Genomic DNA, 7,500 nt, shown 5'->3' with positions numbered 1-7,500 from the left:
CACACACACACACCGCGCGTGTGCCCTTGCTCTGGTGCTAGAGAAATCGAGTGCTCGAGCTGGCCGGAACGGGACGCCCCGCTCCGGAGCTTCACAATCGGACCACTGCGGTAGCGACCAGTGGGACGTCTCGGCCTCACACGAACAGCACAGAGATCAGCACACAGGAGACGGCGCACAACGAGTAATCTACCTAGCACGCCGCCGACCAAGTGGCCAAACTCTCGAGAGGAATGTCCGTCTGACACAAGGGACAGAAACGGGAGGTAACCGCTGAGCCTGAAACACCAGCAAATAAATGCTAGCCCGCCTGGGCCCTCCAACGTCGGACAGTCCTCGCCGTATCGATCGAGTGACCTGGGCACGCACTTTTTTTTCCTTTCACACAGTGTGGGGTTGGCGGCGGCGGGGGGGGGGGGAGAAAGCATGCAACTTGGTTGACGTCGCCTGGTCAACTCGCATCGGTTTTCCGTCCCCATCACTGTAAGGAGCAACCGCGACCAGCGTAGCCAAACAGGTCGACCAAAGCTTTCGGCGCTCGCACGGAGAGGTGATGCCAGCCGGCGTGCGTCGCCTAACTTGGACAAAATTCTGGGCACGCACTTTTCGTTTGAGACTAGGACATACATGTAGTGCAACCCAAGGAAACCAGGCGACGCCGCCACAATCTGCGCCTGACAGACAAAGATAACCGTTCACAAGGAGCCTTGTTATTTCGCACCAAGTCTTTTGCGGGCATAGTTTCTTTCTTTGACATGTATATCTGTATGAAGGTCGGCTTTGCTCTGCCATCGCAGCCTCCCTTCTTTGCTTTTCTCACTGTACCAACAGACATGTCATAGACTTTGGTTTTTTTTTCATTAATTCTTTTCCTGTGGGTGTGGTGTGCCTCCGCACCCCCCAATCTGTTCCAAGGCCTTGTTTTCTCTCGCTCGCCAAAACACTTTGTCTGTTTTCACAGCCAGTCTACCGGCCTAGACCCAACTGTGCGATATTTCAGAGCCGGCAACAGAGCATGGAAAGTCCGCCAGATTTACCCTTAAATGCTCATAAATGACTTCCAGGCACTCTTCGGAAGGTCTTTTATTTCAAAAGAAGGTCCTTCCTTGAGGGAGCACTTCTTCGGCCACTTTGCAAGTGCAACCGCTGCCAGCAAAAGTTCTGAAAATCGAGTTCCCGAAAATCTCCGGGTACCCCGCCAACCCCCAGCCACCCGAATCGCAAGTGTCAATTCGGCGGGTTGCCTGCCGGTAGTCCTTCCGAAAATGAGGCGCCAAATCGCCGCAACGGCCATTTTTCATTTCGGCATCGGGACTTCCGACGGCAACTGATTAACTAGCCCGGGGACTAGAGCGGCAGCAAATGCAACGTGCCCTCTTGGCGGGAGCAACTTGACCGCCCCCGTGGGGAAAGGTCAACTCGGGGCCCGGGAAAGTCGCCGAGTCCGACCCCATACACTTCCATGAGTTGGGGGTTTTGGCCTTCCCGGCCCAAGGCTCGCCTTATTTCGGCCTGCACTTTCGGAAAAGGGTGCATTCCTTTTGGTTAATGATTTCACCAGCCCGGGTCTTAGCCTCTGCCCCGACGGCTAAGTCTTTTGGTTAATGATTTCCTGCGGCTGGGACTACCCTTTCCCCCGCCCTGCAGGCACCCGGGTCGGGAGGCCGTCGGGGGCACTTTCCGGGGCAAATCCGGACCCTTACGCAAGGGAGAGTGCGCCCCCCGCCTCGGCCGGGGGTCAGGCTGCCGCCTATTAAGCCCGACAGAAAACCCGAAAAATGGACGAAAATGGGAAAAAATCCCCATCCGAAAAAGGCTTAAAAGTCGGTTGGGCGGCAGCTAGGGTCGGTCTCTGCAGACCTGGAGGCTCGGGTGGACTCTTGGAATAAACGTCCAAGTCCCGACTTGCCACCTCCTACTACTGTGCAGATACCCCGCCAACCCCCAGCCACCCGAATGACAAGCGTCCGATCAGCGGGACGAATTTGACAACTCTGGCCGGACCTCTGGAACTCCATCCCGGGTAACCGGGGCAAATTTTTCCGCTTGATCGCCCTTCCACTGGTTAACCATTTGCCCTTTCGGACTTAGTCTCTGGACATTATTCGACGGATTTTCTGGTTAACCATTTGCCCTTTCGGACTTAGTCTCTGGGCATTATTTTCGACTTTTTGGTTAATGATTTCATACTTTTTACTTACTTTTGCCCTTTTTGGTTAATGATTACTCTGCTTACTGGTTAACCATTTGCCCTTTCGGACTTAGTCTCTGGACATTATTTTCGAGTTTTTGGTTAATGATTTCACACTTTTAACATATTTTTGCGCTTTTTGGTTAATGATTACTCTGCTTACTGGTTAACCATTTGCCCTTTCGGACTTAGTCTCTGGACATTATTTTCGACTTTTTGGTTAATGATTTCACACTTTTTACTTACTTTTGCGATTTTTGGTTAATGATTTCACACTTTTAACATATTTTTGCGCTTTTTGGTTAATGATTACTCTGCTTACTGGTTAACCATTTGCCCTTTCGGACTTAGTCTCTGGAGATTATTTTCGACTTTTTGGTTAATGATTTCACACTTTTAACTTAATTTTGTGCTTTTTGGTTAATGATTTCACACTTTTTACTTACTTTTGCGATTTTTGGTTAATGATTACTCTGCTTACTGGTTAACCATTTGCCCTTTCGGACTTAGTCTCTGGACATTATTTTCGAGTTTTTGGTTAATGATTTCACACTTTTAACATATTTTTGCGCTTTTTGGTTAATGATTACTCTGCTTACTGGTTAACCATTTGCCCTTTCGGACTTAGTCTCTGGACATTATTTTCGAGTTTTTGGTTAATGATTTCACACTTTTTACTTACTTTTGCGCTTTTTGGTTACTGATTTCACACTTTTTACATATTTTTGCGCTTTTTGGTTAATGATTACTCTGCTTACTGGTTAATTATTTGCCCTTTCGGACTTAGTCTCTGCACATTATTTTCGAGTTTTTGGTTAATGATTTCACACTTTTAACATATTTTTGCGCTTTTTGGTTAATGATTACTCTGCTTACTGGTTAACCATTTGCCCTTTCGGACTTAGTCTCTGGAGATTATTTTCGAGTTTTTGGTTAATGATTTCACACTTTTTACTTACTTTTGCGCTTTTTGGTTACTGATTTCACACTTTTTACATATTTTTGCGCTTTTTGGTTAATGATTACTCTGCTTACTGGTTAATTATTTGCCCTTTCGGACTTAGTCTCTGCACATTATTTTCGAGTTTTTGGTTAATGATTTCACACTTTTAACATATTTTTGCGCTTTTTGGTTAATGATTACTCTGCTTACTGGTTAACCATTTGCCCTTTCGGACTTAGTCTCTGGAGATTATTTTCGACTTTTTGGTTAATGATTTCACACTTTTAACTTAATTTTGTGCTTTTTGGTTAATGATTTCACACTTTTTACTTACTTTTGCGATTTTTGGTTAATGATTACTCTGCTTACTGGTTAACCATTTGCCCTTTCGAACTTAGTCTCTGGACATTATTTTCGAGTTTTTGGTTAATGATTTCACACTTTTAACATATTTTTGCGCTTTTTGGTTAATGATTACTCTGCTTACTGGTTAATTATTTGCCCTTTCGGACTTAGTCTCTGCACATTATTTTCGAGTTTTTGGTTAATGATTTCACACTTTTAACATATTTTTGCGCTTTTTGGTTACTGATTTCATACTTTTTACTTACTTTTGCGCCTTTTGGTTAATGATTACTCTGCTTACTGGTTAACCATTTGCCCTTTCGGACTTAGTCTCTGGACATTATTTTCGAGTTTTTGGTTAATGATTTCACACTTTTTACTTACTTTTGCGATTTTTGGTTAATGATTACTCTGCTTACTGGTTAACCATTTGCCCTTTCGGACTTAGTCTCTGGACATTATTTTCGGGTTTTTGGTTAATGATTTCACACTTTTTACTTACTTTTGCGATTTTTGGTTAATGATTACTCTGCTTACTGGTTAACCATTTGCCCTTTCGGACTTAGTCTCTGGACATTGTTTTCGACATTTTGGTTAATGATTTCACACTTTTAACTTAATTTTGTGCTTTTTGGTTAATGATTTCATACTTTTTACTTACTTTTGCGATTTTTGGTTAATGATTTCATACTTTTTACTTACTTTTGCGATTTTTGGTTAATGATTTCATACTTTTTACTTACTTTTGCCCTTTTTGGTTAATGATTTCATACTTTTTACTTACTTTTGCGATTTTTGGTTCATGATTACTCTGCTTACTGGTTAACCATTTGCCCTTTCGGACTTGGTCTCTGGACATTATTTTCGACTTTTTGGTTAATGATTTCACACTTTTAACTTAATTTTGTGCTTTTTGGTTAATGATTTCATACTTTTTACTTACTTTTGCCCTTTTTGGTTAATGATTACTCTGCTTACTGGTTAACCATTTGCCCTTTCGGACTTAGTCTCTGCACATTATTTTCGAGTTTTTGGTTAATGATTTCACACTTTTAACATATTTTTGCGATTTTTGGTTAATGATTACTCTGCTTACTGGTTAACCATTTGCCCTTTCGGACTTAGTCTCTGGAGATTATTTTCGACTTTTTGGTTAATGATTTCACACTTTTAACATATTTTTGCGCTTTTTGGTTACTGATTTCATACTTTTTACTTACTTTTGCGCCTTTTGGTTAATGATTACTCTGCTTACTGGTTAACCATTTGCCCTTTCGGACTTAGTCTCTGGAGATTATTTTCGAGTTTTTGGTTAATGATTTCACACTTTTTACTTACTTTTGCGATTTTTGGTTAATGATTACTCTGCTTACTGGTTAACCATTTGCCCTTTTGGACTTAGTCTCTGGAGATTATTTTCGACTTTTTGGTTAATGATTTCACACTTTTTACTTACTTTTGCGATTTTTGGTTAATGATTTCACACTTTTTACTTACTTTTGCGATTTTTGGTTAATGATTACTCTGCTTACTGGTTAACCATTTGCCCTTTCGGACTTAGTCTCTGGAGATTATTTTCGAGTTTTTGGTTAATGATTTCACACTTTTTACTTACTTTTGCGATTTTTGGTTAATGATTTCACACTTTTTACTTACTTTTGCGATTTTTGGTTAATGATTACTCTGCTTACTGGTTAACCATTTGCCCTTTCGGACTTGGTCTCTGGACATTATTTTCGAGTTTTTGGTTAATGATTTCACACTTTTTACTTACTTTTGCGATTTTTGGTTAATGATTACTCTGCTTACTGGTTAACCATTTGCCCTTTCGGACTTAGTCTCTGGAGATTATTTTCGAGTTTTTGGTTAATGATTTCACACTTTTTACTTACTTTTGCGATTTTTGGTTAATGATTACTCTGCTTACTGGTTAACCATTTGCCCTTTCGGACTTAGTCTCTGCACATTATTTTCGAGTTTTTGGTTAATGATTTCACACTTTTAACATATTTTTGCGCTTTTTGGTTAATGATTACTCTGCTTACTGGTTAACCATTTGCCCTTTTGGACTTAGTCTCTGGACATTATTTTCGAGTTTTTGGTTAATGATTTCACACTTTTTACTTACTTTTGCGATTTTTGGTTAATGATTTCACACTTTTTACTTACTTTTGCGATTTTTGGTTAATGATTACTCTGCTTACTGGTTAACCATTTGCCCTTTCGGACTTAGTCTCTGGAGATTATTTTCGAGTTTTTGGTTAATGATTTCACACTTTTTACTTACTTTTGCGATTTTTGGTTAATGATTTCACACTTTTTACTTACTTTTGCGATTTTTGGTTAATGATGACTCTGCTTACTGGTTAACCATTTGCCCTTTCGGACTTAGTCTCTGCACATTATTTTCGAGTTTTTGGTTAATGATTTCACACTTTTTACTTACTTTTGCGATTTTTGGTTAATGATTTCATACTTTTTACTTACTTTTGCGATTTTTGGTTAATGATTACTCTGCTTACTGGTTAACCATTTGCCCTTTCGGACTTGGTCTCTGGACATTATTTTCGAGTTTTTGGTTAATGATTTCACACTTTTAACATAATTTTGCGCTTTTTGGTTAATGATTACTCTGCTTGCTTGTTACTGATTTCCCCTTTCGGACTTGATCTCTGGCCGTTCTTTTCGACCTTTTTGGATAAGGTTTCCACACTCTGAAATTATTTTGGGCTCACTGATTAGGCGAGATCAAGGGGGCATGCCTGGGCACTTTGGGCTCAGTTTGGGAAGGCGGCGTCCGTGTGCTCCTCCGCCCTTCCCGCACTTGCGGCTAGGTTTGCCAAACTGCGCTGACCCGCAGCCCTGCCTTTTTGCCCACGGCACGGAACGACTCAAGTCTGGCTCCGTTCCAGGCCGTTGCCTCCGGCTGCCCGCCGTCCGGCCGGCCTGGGACGTACCCCGGCTGACGGCGCCGGAGGCCCTCTAGCAGCCACCGGTGCCGCGGGCCAATGGGTCCGGGCGTTCCGGAGCTATCGGTGGGGAAGTGCTCTCCCCTTTTCCTGACGCCGTTCGCCCGAGCAGAGGTGCAGCCTGACGGGACTGCTGTCGCCTTCCGCGGCGCACCGGCCCCTTTCACCTGCCGTCGACCGCGCGGAGCTCGGACCTCCCTCCCCGAAGTTATGGCCCCGGCGCCGGAGGGTGCCCGGGGCCGGGCATTCAGCGGGGTGAGTCTTCACCTTCCCGGTCAGCCTGCGGGGTCGGTGCGCCGGCACTCGACGCCGGAGGGTCCCCTCTTTCCGTAGAGCCCCGCCCGGTGCCGATCGGCCGGCGGATTGCGGAGCGAACCGCGCCTGACCGACGGGCCTCGGAAACCCGTTGCAGTCGACGGGGGGGAACCGGACAGCGGGACGAGGTGCCGATTCCACCCGCAGATTCGATCCCGAAATCCCGCGGGATTCGGCGGTCCGACCCGACAGATTCAAACGTCGCCCGGGCGGCCCCCAGCGGTCGGGCCGGCCTGGTTCCGCCACCGCCCGATGCCCCTCGCCCCCGGCTACCGCCGGCCGCGCAGACCGAGCGAATGCGGCCGGACGTCCGGCGGCAATCGGCCGGAAAGCGGTATGGCCATTTCCTACTGTCCCTCGGACGGGCAGAGGGGCGGCGCCGGGGCACTCGCGGACCAGGCCGCGCCCCTCCGAGCCCTACCGCCTGCCGTCGACCGCGCGGGGATCGGACCTCCCTCCCCGAAGTTATGGCCCCGGAGCCGGAGGGTACCCGGGGCCGGGCATTCAGCGGGGTGAGTCTTCACCTTCCCGGTCAGCCTGCGGGGTCGGTGCGCCGGCACTCGACGCGGGAGGGTCCCCTCTTTCCGTAGAGCCCCGCCCGGTGCCGATCGGCCGGCGGATTGCGGAGCGAACCGCGCCTGACCGACGGGCCTCGGAAACCCGTTGCAGTCGACCGGGGGGAACCGGACAGCGGGACGAGGTGCCGATTCCACCCGCAGATTCGATCCCGAAATCCC

Source organism: Heterodontus francisci, unplaced genomic scaffold, assembly GCF_036365525.1.
Source record: "Heterodontus francisci isolate sHetFra1 unplaced genomic scaffold, sHetFra1.hap1 HAP1_SCAFFOLD_542, whole genome shotgun sequence".
In the NCBI taxonomy this organism is placed as follows: Eukaryota; Metazoa; Chordata; class Chondrichthyes; order Heterodontiformes; family Heterodontidae; genus Heterodontus; species Heterodontus francisci.
This window is presented reverse-complemented; position numbering follows the sequence as displayed.